The sequence below is a fragment of the Trichechus manatus genome, unplaced genomic scaffold (genome assembly GCF_000243295.1).
Source record: "Trichechus manatus latirostris isolate Lorelei unplaced genomic scaffold, TriManLat1.0 scaffold00103, whole genome shotgun sequence".
Taxonomy (NCBI): domain Eukaryota; kingdom Metazoa; phylum Chordata; class Mammalia; order Sirenia; family Trichechidae; genus Trichechus; species Trichechus manatus.
Window position 1 is genome coordinate 10,468,442 of NW_004444039.1, and position 18,592 is coordinate 10,487,033.

Below are 18,592 nucleotides of genomic sequence, written 5' to 3' on the forward strand. Positions count from 1 at the left end.
GTGGTGGTAGCCGGGCACCATCTAGCTGTACTGGACTCAGTCTGGTGAAGGTCATGGTAGCTGTGGTCCATTAGTCCTTTGGACTAATCGTTTCTTTGTATCTTGTTTTCCTCATTCTCCCTTGCTCCTGAAGGGATGAGACTAGTGGAGTATCTTAGATGGCTGCTCACAGGCTTTTAAAACCCCAGACACTACTCACCAAGGTAGAATGTAGAGCATTGTCTTTATAAGCTGTGTCATGCCAATTGAACTAGATGTTCCCCGAGACCATGGTCCCCACAGCCCTCCGCTCAGCAATTCAGTCCCTCAGGGAATTTGGATGTGTCTATGGAGCTTCCATGACCTTTCCTTGGACAAGTTGTGCTGGCTGAGAAAAGCCCTTCTTGCAGCCTCTGTCAGAACCACGGACCCTCAAGGTCCACAGCCTCACCTCCCAGGATGGCCCGGACGACTCGCCGCCCGTGCAGCCTCCTCCCTCCACCTCCTGCCCAGCCTGGGCAGCAACTGCTGGGGAGGCTGCAGCAGCAGCAGCCTGAGGGGCGGGATGATGAATTCAGAAACATGGGATCAGTGGAGAGATTAGGCTGTCAGCCTCCAAAGCACCTTCCTGCTGAAGAGGAGATAAGCAGGAAAAGATGAGTGAGGACACTACTCACAGAAGATGGTGTGTGAGGTTTGGAGAGTGGGGACGAGGGAAGGGAGGTTGCAGGGTATAGGAGAGAGAAAGGGTTTGGCACAGAGCTAGTGGAGAGAGGAAATGGTGTCAGCAGACAGCGTCTGGGCCTAGTCTCTGTCCTTGACGGTCCAGGTGACCTTTAGGACCAGGGGGTGGGCACGAAGGGTCCACTAGTCCCTCTGAGAGAACTGTGCCTGGTCAGGTGTAGGTGGTCACAGCACATGAGGTACGTGAGGCTAAGATAGCGTTCCATCCCCAATCCATTAACCTGGTCGTTTCCAAGGATGCAGATTGCACCCCCAGGCCAGCAGGCTTCTCATATGTGATCAGTTCCACAAGAATGGAGACAGTGCCTGGTACAACATGTGTGTTCCACAATTATTTACTGAAGTAAACAGAATGGATGCTTTCCCTCAACTCTCTTCTGGGGAAACAATTCAAACCACACAGTGAGGGGTCTTGTTTTCAAACAAGGTGCAGCTGAGAGAGGTAATTGTGGGCAAATTTATTTCTACAACAGTTGTTTTTGGAAAATTTTTTTCTGACAGAGAAGACTTCTTCAACTACCTTCTTAGGTGGAAATCCCAACATGCAGTTCAGGTAAAAATAGAGCTATTTTGGGAGAAGCAAGAGGGGGCCTTAGCTCATTCCCACTCCACCACCATCCCATGCCTTCCCTCCTTGCACTGCTGCACACTTCACACCCACTGGGATGGCTATAATAACAAGACAGACAAACAAACTAAAGCGAAAACAACTAGAGCTGGTAAGGATGAAGAGAAATTGGCACCCTTGTCCGTACCGGTGGGAATGGAAAATGATGCAGTCACTGTGGAAAACAGGTTGTTGGTTCCTCAAAAAGTTAAACATAAAACTACTGTAAGATCCAGCAATTCCACTCCTAAATATACACTCAAAAGAATTGAAAGCAGAGACTCAAGTAGATACTTGTACACCCATGTTCATTGCAGCCCTATTCACAACAGCCAAAAGATGGAAACAACCCGTGTCCATCAAGTGATGAATGAATAAAGACAATGTGGCATACCCATACAATGGAATAGTATTCAGGTATAGAGAGAAATTAAGTCCTGATACTTACTACACACAGATGAAAGCTGCTAAGTGAAATAAATCAGGCACAAAAGGACCACGTCTATGAAATATCGAGAACAGGCAAATGCATAGAGATAGAAAGTAGATTAGTAGTTCCCAGGGTCTGGAAGGAGGAAGATAGCAGAGTTAATGCTTAATGGGAAAAGAGTTTCCTTTTGGGGTGAGGAAAAACTTTTTGAAACGAATAATTAATGCCACTGAATTGTATGCTTAAAATGAATGGCAATGTTTGATTTAAAAAAAAATTACTGCTCCCAAAATTACTGAGATCCAGTGGCAAGCTTCAATGCCTTGAACAAGATTGACTGAAGAGAAGACCACAGCCAGACAGAATGCAACATCTTAAAAATGGGAAAGGAGGGAGAATGTCTGTATATCCTGGGATCTTCTCGTACTGGAAGGCTGCCTTCGTGGTCACATCCCTATAACCAGACAGAACCAGACAAGTCATTCCTTCAACGGCCCCCGCTTCCTCATCAAATCCCTCTTCAGACTCCACGTCTCTGGGGTTGAATTTGAATCTGTGGATCAGTTGGATCATGTCCCACTGCTGCCACTAACTGTCCTCACGTGGACTAAAGTTCATTCCCCCATCTTCTCATTTTAAATTTATTCTAGCTTCTTTCCTTCCTGGCTTAGCAAACCTCATCAGGCAAACCTGCATAGGAAGGGACAGACAGGTACTATTTTAACCTGAAAGTCCCCCGAGATTTGTCTTCTCTTGAGTAGCTCTCAGATGCTCTCTTCTGAAAAATATCGATTGGCCTTTTCTGCTCACTTAGCCTCACCAAAACACTGAGTATGAGGATTCCAGCCACGCTAACATTCTACATTGTATTAACATTATGTTAATTAACGGAAAAGTCACACATTGATTTTTCTTGAGAGGTTCCAAGGATCAAATATCAATGAATGGACCCAGCAAAGTTTAATTTACTAACGTATTTTTAACTTTGTGGAGAGAAACCTTCAAGGCCAAAGTAATTTTCCATTTGCCAGAAGAAAGAAAGGAAGAACTTACCTATTTCAACAGATTTAGAGAATTTCCATATTCCAAGAAAAGGCAAAATTACGTACATGCATGTGTATAAGCCTTTCGTCTTTTCTTAATTGTCGTAGAAAAGGGCTAATGAAAAGAATTAATCTTAAAACATAATTTGAGGTTCAATTAATTATGGGATATCTGGGAATACAGGATCAAAATGAACATTAAAAGTGGGCCTTGAAATCCATTCTGTCAAGGTTCTAAGCAATATTCCATATAAAGAAATGCTTACATACTTATAAAATACTTACATATTTAGGAGAATAAGCGGAAAAATCTTTCCAACAATTCAGTATAGCACTGTGCTAGGTACTGGGGACCCAAAAGTAAACAAGACGCTCTCTCCCCTGGCGCTCACAGTCTAACCAAAAAAAAAAAAAAAAAAACCCATCAGAAATCCTGTCAGTGAGTGGCAGTAGATAGAATGTAGTGATCTGACTTCCAAACTTCCCCCTAAAAATCTGTTTCATTCATTACAATCATTCCTTAGGCAGGTTTCCTGAAATCACAGTACAGTCATGTAGGAGTACAAAGAGAATAAAAATACCTCTAACAAAACAATGGTCTCATGTCAACACCTACATCTCTCATACCCCAGCTCTGACTATCTTCCCTGGTTCCAGAGGATACTGGAGGTCCCTTATGAGCTTATGGGGTCTTTCAGTGTGCCTCCTGTGGCTCCAGCAGTGTGCCATGCTAAAGCCCGCTACCTGTGCCATACTTGAGTCACTCCCATCCCAAACGAGAGGAGGTCAAGCCCCCTCCTGTGATGAAGACTACGACTCGCCCAAACCCATGTCCCCTTTCTTCTAGGTACACAGCTATCCTACACTTCCCAGTCTTGTTTGCACTCACATGGCCGTATGACTGCCTTCCAGTCCATAGACTGTGGGCAGAAATGCTGGTCTGGCCCACAACATTTCCCACACGATCCTCTGCTCTCTTTCTTCCCTCTGTCTGGCAGCTGGTTGTCAATGCCCAGGGCATTCTTGGAAATCACATGTTGAAGATGCCAGAGCCTCTGTCAGCCTAGGTCCCTGAATGTCTGCATGGAGTAAAATCTCTCTCCCATTCTCCACCCCCATTCAAGCCCACTATTACCACCCACCTGTTGGTGTTTACGTGAACAAAAAAATAAGTAAATTCTTCTGTAAAGCTACGGAAATGGGGAGGTGTGTCTGTTACAGCTACAGGTATGTTTCCTAGGAGGGTTGTTGTTGCGTGCCCTCAAGTGGACTCCGACTCCCAGCGACCCTATAGGACAGAGTGGAACTGCCCCATGCGGTTTCCAAGGCTGCAGTCTTTAAGGAAGCAAACTGCCACATCTTCCGCCCATGGAGCGGCTGGTGGATTCTAACTGCTGACCTTTCAGTTAGCAGCTGAGTGCTTAACCACTACACTTCCAGGGCTCCATCCTGGAGAGATTACAAAGCCTATTACCGTCAAGTTGATTCCAACTCATAGCGACCCTATAGGACAGGGTAGAACTGCCCCACAGGGTTTCCAAGGAGTGCTGGTAGATTCAAACTGCCGACCTTTTGGTTATCAGCCAAACGTTTAATCACTGCACCACACTGGGAAGCTGAAACCACAGCAGCCCTCACTTTCATGATCCCGTTCCAAAAACCTGGAAAAGGTTCTGGCAATGAGTTCATAAAGTCATATCTTTTTCTAACATTTGCAAAAGGAGAATACCTTAGCCACAAGTGGTCACAACTACTTTCTCTTTCCTTTGTAATTTCCCCTCCATTATACTTCCTTGGGAGCTCTGGTGGCCTAGTGGTGAAGAGCTTGGCGACTAACTAAAACCTCGGCAGTTCCAATCCACCAGAAGCCCTATGGGGCAGTTCTGCTCTGTCCTGTAGCGTCGCTGAGTCGGAACTGACGCGCTAACCACCCACCACAACACACTTCACTTAGAGGGCAGTGGGGCTTCAGTGGTACAATTCTTGCCTTCCATACAGGAGACCCAGGTTCAATTCCTGGCCAATGCACTCCATGTGCAGCCATCACCCGTCTGTCAGTGGAGGCTTGAATGTTGCTGTGATGCTGAACAGGTTTCAGCAAAGCTTCCAAACTAAGAGGGAGTTGGGAGAAAGGCCTGGCAATCTACTTCCAAAAATCAGTCAGTGAAAACTCTATGGACCCACAATGGACCGATCTCATTGCGCATGGCGTTCCCATGAACCAGGGGTTGACTCGACAGGAGCCAACAGCAACAACATACTTCACTTGTCTCAGCAGCTTTGGAGCAGCCGGGGACGTTTTTTTTTTAATAATGTTTATTGTGTTTTCAGGGCAAGTTCACACAGCAGTTGAGGTTCCCGTTCAACAGTTCCCACACAAGTTGCTCGGTGGCTTTGAGTACGCTCTTCACGACGTGTGAACATCCGCATTGTTTTTGTTCTGGTTGTTCAGTTTCCAGTCATCTAATTTTCCTGCCCCCATAAGTTCCCATCTTCGTTTTAAAGTAATTCTTGACCATTTTGTCTCATATAAGCATAATACTTATGGGTGATATTCATTATTTTTTGAGCCAATTTGTTATTTTGTAATTTAGTTAAAAGGTGACTTCAGAGGTTAGTTTTGGCTCAAGGCTGGAAGAGAATCTCAGGGCAGTAGTTTCAGGTTGGGGACTTTTTAAAAATCTGGTTAAGGGAAGTTTATTTTGGGTTTAATGGGATATATTTATCTGGTTCAGAGTCATTTCCAGGCAGCGGTTACTAGAGTTGATGTCACCTAGTGTGGTAACTCATGGTGTCACAACCCACCCCCCACCCCCATCGGCAGGACCAGCCAGTGAACCTCCCCTGGTGGGCAGAGCATCACAGCCTCACAGCCCCTCCACCCGCCCCACACAGGACCAAGCACCATGCTCCGTGCAGCCCCACCCGTCCCAGCCCCGCCCCGCACGGCTCCCTGCAGCTCCTCCCCTCTCCTATTGGCCAAGTTGGGGACCCTCCTCTCTGCTCAATGAGCGCTGAAGCCCAGCATGTACAGGTCCTGTGGCACCCCGGGATCAGAAGGAGGTAGGTAGGTAGTAGAGGAGAATAAGATTTGAAAGGTACCATGTCAAAGGCTTCTTACGGAAATTTCCTCTAATTAGTAGAGATATTAATGTGTAAGTAGACAATCTGGTTCTCATCAACGCGTACTCAAAACACATTGTTTATTGTCAGTATACTCAATTATAGATGCACTGTACATTTTTTTCCTATTATTACAGGAATCACTGAAAATAGAATTTGTCAGAATTCCTGTGTTTGTTGAGCACAAGCTGTAAAAATACTACAAAGAGTACATCGTTTGCATTGTTGACATTGTTTTATGAGTTATTATCTATGCGCATAATGTAATGATCCCAAATCACACGTGTGAAACATGAAATGTGACTTAGACGTTCAGGTTAAGTTTTAAAACTGCTCTGTTGTTCTGTGTAAGTTCCAATATTGTAACCAGCTACCTCATTGTAAAAAAGTCCTGGTGGTGCAGTGATCATGTGCTCAACTGCTAACAGAAAGGTCAGCAGTTCTAACCCACCCAGCCACTCCACGGAAGAAAGATCTGGCAATCTTCTCCCATAAAGATTACACCCTGGAAAATGCTATAAGGCAATTCTATTCTGTCAGATGGGGTTGCTATGAGTCGAAATTGACTTGACAGCATCGATAACCTCATTGTAAGATGTCTTCTTTGTTCTGAAAAGTTGTGACCTAGCCTTTAGTTTCTCTGTGTTAAGACACCCCTGATTATGGACCTATGACAGATGCCCTACTCCCCTGATGCCGTGTGGGCCAGGCACCCCCTGACAGACCTTATCAGGCAAGACCAGAGGGACTAAATCCCATAAAACCCCAGGCCTTCACCACTTCAGAGAGCAAGTCAGAGGCAACTGGCCTCCATGTCGGTCTGTCTCTTGAGCTCTCCAAAGACGCAGTGCTGCTGGAGGTGCTTCCCGAGACAGCCTTGCCTCACCCTGCTGACCTTGAACCCTAGCGCTGAGGGGGCTTCGTGGAGGGACACATCACTAGTTAAGCTTGCCTCCCGAGACCTCTCATTAAAGGTAAAAGCCTGGAGTCTAAAGATCTGGACTCTGACCTTTGAAAAACATTGTCATTGCTAACCTTAATTCTCCAGCCATAATTGAATGTCTATGGTCTTCCCCGTGTGACTTGCCATGACTACCTTGCAATAAACTGAACGAGTTTATGCAAGAGAAACTTGAGCATTTCTCTACTTACTATAAGAGAAAATCCATGTGTATCCTAACAATCAATCATTGAAAACTGATTTTGATTAACTAATTGAAGAAAGACCATTGATGTTTTCATTCTCTTTATAGAAAGTGATACTACAAAATCCTTGTCATATTAAGAAATGATCAAAGATTATGCCACCAAAGATTGTAAAATACATATATATATATTTATATATACTACCTTCGGTAGCATTTTATACATATATATATATATTATATTATATATATTAAAGAGATGTGTCAGATAATTGGTAAAAACGCTTTTTTTTTCTGGACTTTGTAACATTGTTCAGATTTTTTAAAAAAGTTATTTATCGTGATTAATTTTATCATTCTAAAGAAATAGCCCCTTTCATACTAAATTTTTTATTTGTAATTGTGTATTCTTTTCCTAAAGAGACACCAGCATTTAATCATCTTCAGACCCCACTAAGCCTAAGTCGACCTCTGATGAGAGCAGCTAGCATCACCCTAACTAATATACCTCCTTCTTCACTACCTGGAGTTACCAGGTCTCATAGGGGAACTGCTCCCCTTCTCAGTACTTGAGGGCATCTCCAGGGATAGGCCTCTTTGCCTTGTTGTTGGGTGCCGACGTGTCAATTTTCAACTTACAGCAACCCTATAGGACAGATCTTTCTCCCACGGAGCCACTGAGTGAGTTTGAATCACCAACCTTCTGGTTAGCAGCCAAGCAATCAACTGTTGCACCACCAGGACACCTTCTTTCTCTTGACCCCCTCCTAATACCAACTCCTCTCTCTCAAGGTTGTGGTGCAGGTTCTCTGAGGCTTGACCTGAAGACAATATGGAGGCACCTTCTCATCTGTGCTTCCTCCCGACCAGCATTCCTGGCCTCAGCTTAAGCACCTTCGTTCTAGGTCTCAGTCAGATGCAGTACCAATTGTTACTCTTGGGGGCCAATTGTCAGATTCAATAAAACCAATCATTGTGCCTCCCCTGAGGCTCCTTGGGTGAGCCCAAATCCAGCCCACTTACCTGTTAAGCCTCCAGATAATGCCTGAACACGTCTAAAGTCCCGATAGCTACCCAGCTTCTACTTCTGCTTCAAGTCTTTCTAGAGTAAAAAAAAAAAAAAAAAAGTACTTCTACATTATGGAATCTCATTCTATCCTCACAGTATGTGGACTACATCCCTCCCACTTTATAGATAAGAGAACTGGACTTGGAGAGCTTAAGTGACCTAAACTACATGTCACAGAGAATGTGCTGAAATCCACAACTTCTGTCTACAAAGTGAGCACTCTTGCTATGATGCTACTTTGCTTCCCCTCAGTCCATTTAGATTTTAAAAAAAGAAAGAAAGAAAAAGAAAAGAAAACATTGACTACAGCTCAATATCATCAGTCAGAACAAGATCAGGGGCCTATTGCAGAATAAACCATCAACTGGTCCTATGCAAGTTCAAGTTGAAGCTGAAGAAAATTAAAACAAGTCTATGAGAGCCCAAATAGGACCTTGAGTATATTCTACCTGAATTTGGAGACCATCTCAAGAATAGATTTGACACATTGAACACTAATGACCAAAGAAGAGATGAGTTGTGGGATGACATCAAGGACATCATACATGAAGAGAGCAAAGGGTCATTAAAAAGACAGAATAGAAAGAAAAGACCAAAACGGATGTCAGGAGAAACTCTGAAACTCGCTCTTGAAAACAGAGTAGCTAAAGCAAAAGAAAAAATGATGAAATAAAAGAACTGAACAGAAGATTTCAGAGGGTGGCTCGAGAAGACAAAGCAAACTATTACAATAAAATGTGCAAAGATCAGGAGGTAGAAAACCAAAAGGAAAGAACATGCTCAGCATTTCTTGTGTTGAAAGAACTGAAGAAAAAATGCAAGCTTCGAGTTGCAATGCTAGGATTCTACAGGGAAAATATAGAATGATGCAAGAAACATCAAAAGAAGATGGGAAGAATACACTGTCACTGTACCAAAAAGAATTGGTCGACCTTCAACCATTTCGGGAGGTAGCATATGATCAAGAACCGATGGTACTGAGGGAAGAAATGCAAGCTGCACTGAAAGCACTGGCAAAAACAAGGCTCCAGGAATTGATCGAATACTAACTGAGATGTTTTGACAAACAGATGCAGCACTGGAGGTGCTCACTTGTCTATGCCAAGAAATTCGGAAGATAGCTACCTGGCCAACTGACTGGAAGAGATCCAAATTTGTGCCCATTCCAAAGGTGACTCAACAGAATACGGAAATTATTGAGCAATATCATAATGTCACACACAAGTAAAATTTTGCTGAAGATCATTCAGAGCAGTTGCAGCAGTACATTGACAGGGAACTGCCAGAAATTCAGGCTGGATTCAGAAGGGGACATGCAACAAGGGGCATCATTGCTGACACCAGATGGATCTTGACTGAAAGCAGAAAATACCAGAAAGATGTTCACTTGTGTTTTATTGACTATGCAAAGGCATTCAACTGTGTGGATCATAACAAATTATGGATAACATTGGGAAGAATGGGAATTCCAGAACACTTAATTGTGCTCATGAGAAACCTGTACATAGACCGTGGGGCAGTCGTTCAAGCAGATCAAAGAAGTACTGCATGGTTTAAAAACAGGAAAGGTGTGCACCAGTGTTGCATGCTTTCACCATACTTAGTCTGTATGCTGAGCAAATAATCCGAGAAGATGGACTCTATGAAGAAGAAAGGGGCATCAGGGTGGAGGAAGACTGATCAACAACCTGCGTTATGCAGATGACACAACCTTCTTGCTGAAAGTGCAGAGGGCTTGAAACACTTAGTGTTGAAGATCAAAGACCATAGCCTTCTGTATGGATTGTACCTCATCATAAAGGAAACAAAAATCCTCACAACTGGACCAATAAGCAACATCATGATAAAGGGAGAAAAGGTTGAAGTTGTCAAGGATTTTGTTTTACCTGGATACACAATCACCGCCCATGGAAGCAGCAGTCAGGAAATCAAAGGACACATTACCTTGGCAAATATGCTGCAATAGACCTCTTTAAAGTGTCAAAAAGCAAAGATGTCACTTTGAGGACTAAGGTGTGCCTGACCCAAGCCATGGTATTTGCAATCGCCTCGTACGCATGAGAAAGCTGGACAATGTATAAAGAAGACCAAAAATAATTTATGCATTTGAATTATAATGTTGGCAAAGAATATTGAATATACCATGGACTGCCAGAAGAATGAACAAATCTGTCTTGGACGAAGTACAGCCAGGAAGATCATTAGAAGCAAGGATGGTGAGCCTTCATCTCACATACTTTGGACATGTTATCAGGAGAGACCAGTCCCTGGAGAAGGACAGCATGCTTGGTAAGGTAGAGGGTCAGTGAAAAAGAGGAGGACCCTCAATGGATGGATTGGCACAATGGCTACAACAATGGGCTCAAGCATAACAAGGATTGTGAGGATGACACAGGATCAGGCCGTGTTTTGCTCTCTTGTACATGAGTTCGCTGTGAGTCGGAACCAACTCAATAGCACCTAACAACAACAAATACCATTTTGATGAATAAATCTATGTTAACATCTCTGTTGTTATTTCTTTAGGATAGTCATTGAAAAGTAGAATGTAAATCAAAGGGTGGAAACCTTTTTAAATCTTTTGATATACACAATATTAGAAAATTCCTTTCCAGAAATATGCCAATTAAGATGCACGCAATCAATATATGAGTATTATCACTTTTAACATTGCTAATGTGATTGCTGAAAACTCACTGTTATAATCTGTAGTTTATTAAGGGTTAACATTTTCACAGGATTATTAACCCGTTTGTGTTTTCCCTGTGTGAAATTTCCATCCGTTTTGTCTGCCCATTTTGCTCTTGTTGTTGTGTCTTTTTTGCCCATTTGAATACACTTTTTAGGTATTTAGAATATTAACTTTTGTCTATAATGTTTATGGCAAGTATTTTTTTCCACATTTTCCTTATTTCATTGAGAACTTCCTGAAAGATCAATGCTTCCACACTTTTTTGATCTGTAGCAAATTCTTCTCCAGACCCATGACCCTACCTCCGGTCCAGGCTCTTATTACCTTAATATTAAATTACAACAAGAGCTTTCTCAGGGTCTCCTCATCACCTCTCCCTCCTGCTTGGCAGCCCCAGATTCCTCATCCTAAACTCTGTTTTGAAGCCCCTTACATATAAAAGAGAAGACTTGCCTGCAGACAGCATAAAGGAGTTCAAGCTGATAACCCTGTATTTATTTGCCTGTACAGAGAATCAATATACTGTCTACCCTGTGCAGGTTAGCAGATGGTGATCACTCAGTTTCCTCTGTATACCGCTATTAAAGACACAAGCCCAGGCTATTCTACTCTTGCGGTTACTTTAAGCAGATTTCTCAAAAACCCTGTCTTTGTTTACAAAGCTACTTATTTATTGGTCCAAAGGAGTTATCAGTTCTCATCAACTCAAATTTGCTCCTGACTTAAAATCCTTTTCTTTCCTGATCACTTCCCTCTCAACAGAAGTCCCTGTGTGGTAGAAATGGTTAATGAGCTCAGCTGCTAACTAAAAGCTTGGAAGTTCAAGTCAACCAGAGGCACCTTGGAAGAAAGGCCTGGTGATCTACATCTGAAAAATTAGCCATTGAAAACCCTCATGGACCACAGTTCTCTGATACACATGTGGTTGCCATGAGTCAGAATGATGGCAACTGGTTTTGGTTTTGCTCGACAGCATGGAAGCCTCGTTCTGCTCTGAGTTACTGTTTTCTTAAAGCAACGTTTTTTAGTTCAGCATCTTCTGAATAGCTAGAGAGAGGCAGCCTTGTTCCTGTGTTTCTTTACCATCTCCTCTCATTATTCTCGAGAAGAGACTATAGTTATTTGTTCTGCCAAACATCAGAGACACGCTGTCTCCTTTGGAGGGTCACTTCTAGGTCATTCTCATGAAAGGAGGGGGTTACACTGAAGTGGCTGTGACAGCTGATGAGCTGGTCTCAGAATAAGATGTGAGTCTCTGGGGTCAACTCACCAGGGTGCCTGCAAGTGTCTAGAGAGGCAACCAAGTCCCTGCAAGGGCAGAGATGGAGTTGGCAGCAAGGGTCCTTCAGCATTAGTGCCCCTGCCCTGCAACCTGTGAACTCCACCTCTCCAGAGACTGCATCTGAAGGGGTCATAACCCAATCCTTCACCAAGGAACACACAGACTTTTCCAGTTCCCAGAAGAATGTAGGACTAAGGTATGAGTTTCCTCCATGTTCATTGTCCTGTCTTCCTTCTCTCTAACCTCACACAAATTGGGGAGGAGGGGTACTACTACCTCTAAGTCCTGTAACCTTCTAAAAATGCTAATGAAAAAGAGAAAGACCCCAGGAAGCATTAAAATGCTGACATGCTTGGGGATGTATCTGGACCTGTGCACAGCGATGTGGCATCTTCCTCAGGCAACTTTCCAAGCATGCTGGCTCCCCCTGAAGCTACAACAAGCATATGAGCTCCTGGATATCCCCAACTCTTGTGCTTCATGACAAGAGTAGTTTAAGTTGCTTTTGCTTCTCTATCTACTGCTATAAGTTGTCCAAACAGGAACAGGTCTGCTCTTTCTTTGAGGCTATTTCTTTGGGAAGGAATGGTAACAGGGCAAGAGACTCAATAATTAACTTTTTTTTTTTCTTTTAGCTTCCTGGGTGGTACAAATGGTTAATGCACTCAGCTGCTAACCAAAAGGTTAGGAGTTCGAGTTCACCCACAGGCACTGCAGAAGAAAGGCCTGGCAATCTACATCTGAAAAATCAGCTGTTGAAAACCATGAGTTGGAACTGAATTGACGGCAACTGGTTTTCTGATTTTGCTTTACATGCCTCACTCATTTCTTGCCTCCACTCCTTTCTTACTCAAACCATTTCACAAATTTCACAGAATCATAAATTCACGAAATTTAGAATTGGAAAGGACTTTGCAAATCATATGTCCCAACCACTTCATTTTATAGATAGGAAATTGAAGCCCAGGGAGGTGGAATGAGTTGCCTAAGATCACTCTTTTAGAGAGTGACAGATTCCCAACCAGAACGCCATTGTCATCCATCCAGGCTACCTGCAGACCACCACACCTCCCCTGCATTCCCTCAGGACCTTGGCATCCTTCAGACATCACAGGAGCACGCGCTTATATGCTGTGATGGAATGCTTCTCCACCTTGCACAGTCCCCAGAAATCCTCTCACCCTGCACCCTCAGGTTCCTAGCCTGTTTGGCCCCAAAACTTACAAGTGCTCTTTGGACAGTTTTGTGCTTCTGTGTACAAGTCTCACCTTCCCAGTCAGACTGTAAGAAACTGAAGGACAAGTAGGGACCCAGTCCTTTCATGGATTTTGCATAGAACCCAATGAAATGTTTGCATAGTTCTTCAAGAGCCCAGAATATTTTTCCCTCCTAACCTTCCCTTTCAAGCAAACAGAATATATTGTTGTTGTTAATTGCTGTCAAGTCAATTCTGACTCATGGAGACCCCATGTGTGCAGAGTAGAACTGTCCACAGGGTTTTCAAAGCTGTGACCTTTTGGAAGCAGATCACCAGGCCTGTCTTTTGGGGTGCCTCTGGGTGGGTTCGAACCACCAAACTTTAGGCTAGTAGTCAAGCACGTAACCGTTGGCACCACCCAGGGAGCCCCATAGAATGAATTTATTTTTAGACAGTGATGGCATAGCAGAGTGGCTAAAATCTTGGGACTCTGGAGACTGACAGACCAGAGTTCAAATTCTAGCTTTACCATTTACTAGTTGGATAACCTTAGACAAATTATTTTACTTCTTGTGCTTCTGTTAATTCATCCATAATGAGATGGTAATGTTGCCGTTGCGTGCAGTGGAGTGGATTCCGACATACAGCGACCCTACAGCACAGAGTAAAAATGCCCTATGGGGTTTCCAAGGCTGTAAATCTGTATGGAAGCTGACTGCCACATCTCTCTTCCATGGAACAGCTGGTAGATCCAACCTGCCAACCTTCTGGTTAGCAGCCTAGTCCTTTAAACACTGTACCACCAGGGCTCCTTATTGAGATGATAATCCAAGCCCCAAACCCATTGCCATTGAGTCGATTCCAACTCATAGCAACCCTATAGAACAGAGTAGAACTGTCCCACAGGGTTTCCAAGGAGCGGCTGGTGGATTCAAACTGCCAGCCTTTTGGTTAGCAGCTGAGTTCTTAAGCACTGCACCACCAGGGCTCCACAAGATAATGATAGCAGTATGTATTTCATTAGGTTGTTGTCTTAATCAGGGTGCGCTAAAGAAACCGAACCAGTAAGATAGATGGATAGATAGGTAGGTAGGTAGGTAGGTAGACAGATAGATAGAGATTTATTTTAAGAAATTGGCTTATGCAATTGTGGGAGGCTGTCAAGTCCCAATTCTGTAGGTTAGGCTGGAGATTCCCACAGGCTTATGTCCCAAAAATCTGTAGATCAGGTGACAGGAAGAGCGAAGAGTAAGGGAGTTCTGGAAAAATGTTTATTTATAATCTGGAGGCAGAATACACCCTAGGGAATAATCCTTTTTTGCTATTAAGGCCTTTAACTGATTGGATGAGGCCAACCTACATCCTGGAGGCTAATCTGCTTTACTTAAGGTCAACTGATTTAATCACATGTAACTACTTTGTAATACCATCTAAACTAGTGCTTGACCAAACAACTGGGCATCACAGCCTAACCAAACTGATGCATAAAATTAAGCATCACAGTTGTCATGAGAATTTGGGACACACACATAAGGTACAGAGACAACTTAGCACAGAGCCTGATATCAATGCTCAGCAAAGATTAATCATTGTTGTATATACAAAATTAAACATTTTCAAACCTTATTACTCACATGCGTAATTGGTTTACTGAACAGACTAAAATCCATGGGGGAACAAACAGGAGGTGGCTTTATTTTCTTTTCCTTTTATTTTCTAATCCTCATCCACTTTGAGCCCCTCCTTCCCTGCTCCTCCCTCGCTAGCCCAGGCCGGACCCTGGGCTCAGGAACCTGCACTGAGGATGGGTTTGAGGCGCCTTCCTTCCCCTGCCTTGCTCTTCTGGTGGGCAGCCCGATCCCCATGTGGGATTCTCCTTGGGGTTCCCCTCACTTGGCCCCTGCACTCCCCAGCAGGCTGACAACCCACTCCTCCCTCACCCTCTGCAATGGATTCTACGATTTTGTTTAAATACGCTTAGAGTGTGCCTTAGTTACCTAGTGCTGCCATAACAGAAATACCACAAGTGGGTGGCTTTACGGAACAGAAATTTTCTCACTGTTCTGGAGGCTGAAAGTCCAAATCAGGGTCTCAGCCATATTGATTCCTTGTCAGTAGCCCCAGGAATTCCTTAGTTCCTTGGTTTATAGACGAGCCAAAAAACCAAACCAGTTGTTACCCAACTGGTTCCAACTCAAGGCGACCTCATATGTATCAGAGGAGGACTATTCTCCACAAGGTTTTCGATAGCTGGTTTTTCAGAAGTAGACTGTCAGCTTTTCTTCCGAGGCACCTCTGGGTGGTCTCAAATCTCCAGCCTCAAAGAAGAGAACAGGATAGAAGGAAAAGATTAGTCCGAAGGACTTATTATCCACAGCTACCAAGGCCTCCACCGGACTGAGTCCAGTACAGCTAGATGGTGCCCAGCTACCACCACTGACTGCTCTGACCAGGATCACAACAGAGGGTTCTGGACAGAGCTGGAGAAGGATGGAGAACATAATTCTAACTCACAAAAGAAAAAGACCAGATTTACTGGCCTAAAGGAGACTGGAGAAATGTCGAGATTATGGCCCCCAGACACCCTTTTAGCTCAGTGGTGAAGTTACCTCCGAGGTTCACTGTTCAGCCTGCGAGTGGACAGCCCTGTAAAACCAAATGAGACTAACGAGGTACAGGAGTCCAGTGACAAGGGCCAGAAGGCAGAAGGGGACAAGGAAGCTGGTGATAGGGAACCCAAGGTTGAGTAAGGATATTGTTGATGTGTTGTGAGATTGTTAACCATTGTCATAGGGCAACATTTGTAGTAACTGTTAAATGAGAAACTATTTTGTTCTGTAAGCCTTCATCTTAAGTGAGAATAACGGCACAATTCGAAGAGCATAGTCAATGTCACTGAACTGTGCATGTAGAAATTTTTGAAATGCTGTATCTTTGGCTATGTGTATTTCCCCCCACAAAAAAAAGGTTGAGAAGTTAGAGGGTTGATATGTTGTGGGGTTGTTAACCAATGTCATAAAACAACATGTGTACTACTGTTTCATGAGAAACTATTTGTTCTGTAAGCCTTCACTGAAGTACAATAAAAAAAAAAAAAAATCCAGCCTCTCAGTTAGCAGCAAGAGTGTTAATGTTTGCACCACCCAAGGACTCTGGCAAGGATCAAAACTCTGAGGAAGACAAGCACATGGCTGGCTTGAGAAACCAAAGGGAGACTTGTGTGACTGCAGTACAGGGATTGATGCTGAGGAGTTATGGAGAAGACTAGATTGTTCAAGACAAAAAACAAAAAACCCAAACCCATTACGGTCAAGTCCATTCCAATGTATAGTGACCCCATCAGACATAGTAGAACTGCCTCCATAGGATTTCCAAGGCTGTTATCTTTAAGGAAGCAGATTGCCAGGTCTTTCTCCCATAGAGTGGCTGGTGGTTTCAAACCGCCAACCTTTTGGTTAGCAGCTTGACCGCTGCACTACCAAGGCCAGATTGTGCAGGGTCTGGTAAATCATGGTGAAGAATTTGTAATTCTTAGCGCAATGGTAAACCAGGGCTGGATTTTCAGCAGGGGACTACCATCTCTTTCTTTTAGACATTGCAGTGGGTTGAATGACATCCTCCAAAATGACATGTCCAAGTCTTAGCCCCAGAAGCTGTGAATGTGACCTATTTGGGAAAAAGGGTCTTTGTAGATGTGGTTAAATTAAGAATCTTGAGATGAAATCACCTGGATTAACCAGGGTGTGGCTCTAACTCCTATGAGGATTATAAGAGACAAAGAAGAGAAGGAGGCTGGTGAAGGCGGAGGCAGAGATTGGAGTTATGCAGCCACAAGTCAAGGAATGCCTGGAGCTACCAGAGCTGGAAGAGGCAAAGACAGATCCCCCCAGAGCCTTCACGGAGAGCATAGCCCCGCAGACACCATGATTGTGATTTTCTAGCCTCCAGAACTGTGAGACAATACATTCTGTTGTTTTAAGCCACCCAGTTTGTGGTAATTTGTTACCGTAGCCACAGGAAACTAATACAGACATCTATACAAATGGGTGGCTTCTGTGGAACCACCTCAGAGTGCTGATGGCTTGGAGATTTGTGCAAGCAATTCAGGATTCAACCACAGGAGGTTAGAACTGAGAGTATTTAAAAGATCTTCCCAAAGCTCAGCAGTATCTCAAATCCTACCCAAACAGAGTGAAAAACTTTTAATCCATCATTTGCCCTGTGCCATGCTACTGGACGGAGCCGAGGTGGCTCAGTGGTTAAGAGCTCAGCTGCTAACCAGAGCGTCAGCAGTTAGAATCCATCAGCCGCTCCTTGGAAACCTTAAGGGGCAAATCTACTCTATACTACAGGGTCATTAGAAGTCAGGATCGACTCAACGGCAATGGGTTTTTTTATATTACTGAACAATTGTTGGGGGGAAGCTGATTTTTCTCTTGGAACACTGACATAAATATCATCATGTGTGTTTGTGAGTGTTGTTTATGCGTGTGTGTGAGCATGTGTATGTGTGTACAGGCATGAGTATGTGTGGGTATGTGTGTCTGTGTTTGTATGTGTGTGTGTGTGTGTTTTGGGAGAGCTTGAAGGGACTAGACCAGCACTTGCATTCACTTCTGCCACTAGAGAGGGTTGCCCAGCACTCGGCTTGTTGTTTTTGCTAGCTGCCATCGAGATAGCTCTGGCCTCACAAGAGCCCCATGAACCACAAAAGGAAACATTGCCCAGACCTGCACCATCCCCATGACAGTTGGTGTGCTCAAGTCCACTGTTGCGGCCACTTTGTATTCTGAGTGGCTTCCGACCCGTGGGCCTCATTTTGCAGCACTGTATCAGACAATACTCTGTTGTCCACGGGGTTTTCATTGGCTAATTTCAGAAATAGATGGCCAGGCCTTTCTTCCTAGCCTGTCTTAGTGTTTAAGCTCCACTGTAACCTGTCCACCATGAATGACTCTCCTGGTGTTTGAAATACCAGTGGCACAGGTTCCGGTACCACAACAACGTGCAACCCTTTACAGCTAGTAGGACCAACTGACAGCTGGGTGGTAGCTTCAGTAGCTCAAAGGAGGTAAATGGACCAGAACAAAAGACAGAGGATATAGGACTGAGCCAAAACTCACAAGAGAGGTGATTCACCCACCGTTAGTGTCTCACCAACATCCAACCCACTGCCATCGAGTGATTCCAACGCATAGTGACCCTGTAGGACAGAGTAGAACTGCCCCATAGGGCTTTCAAGGCTGTGAATCTTTACAGAAGCAGACTGCCACATCTTTT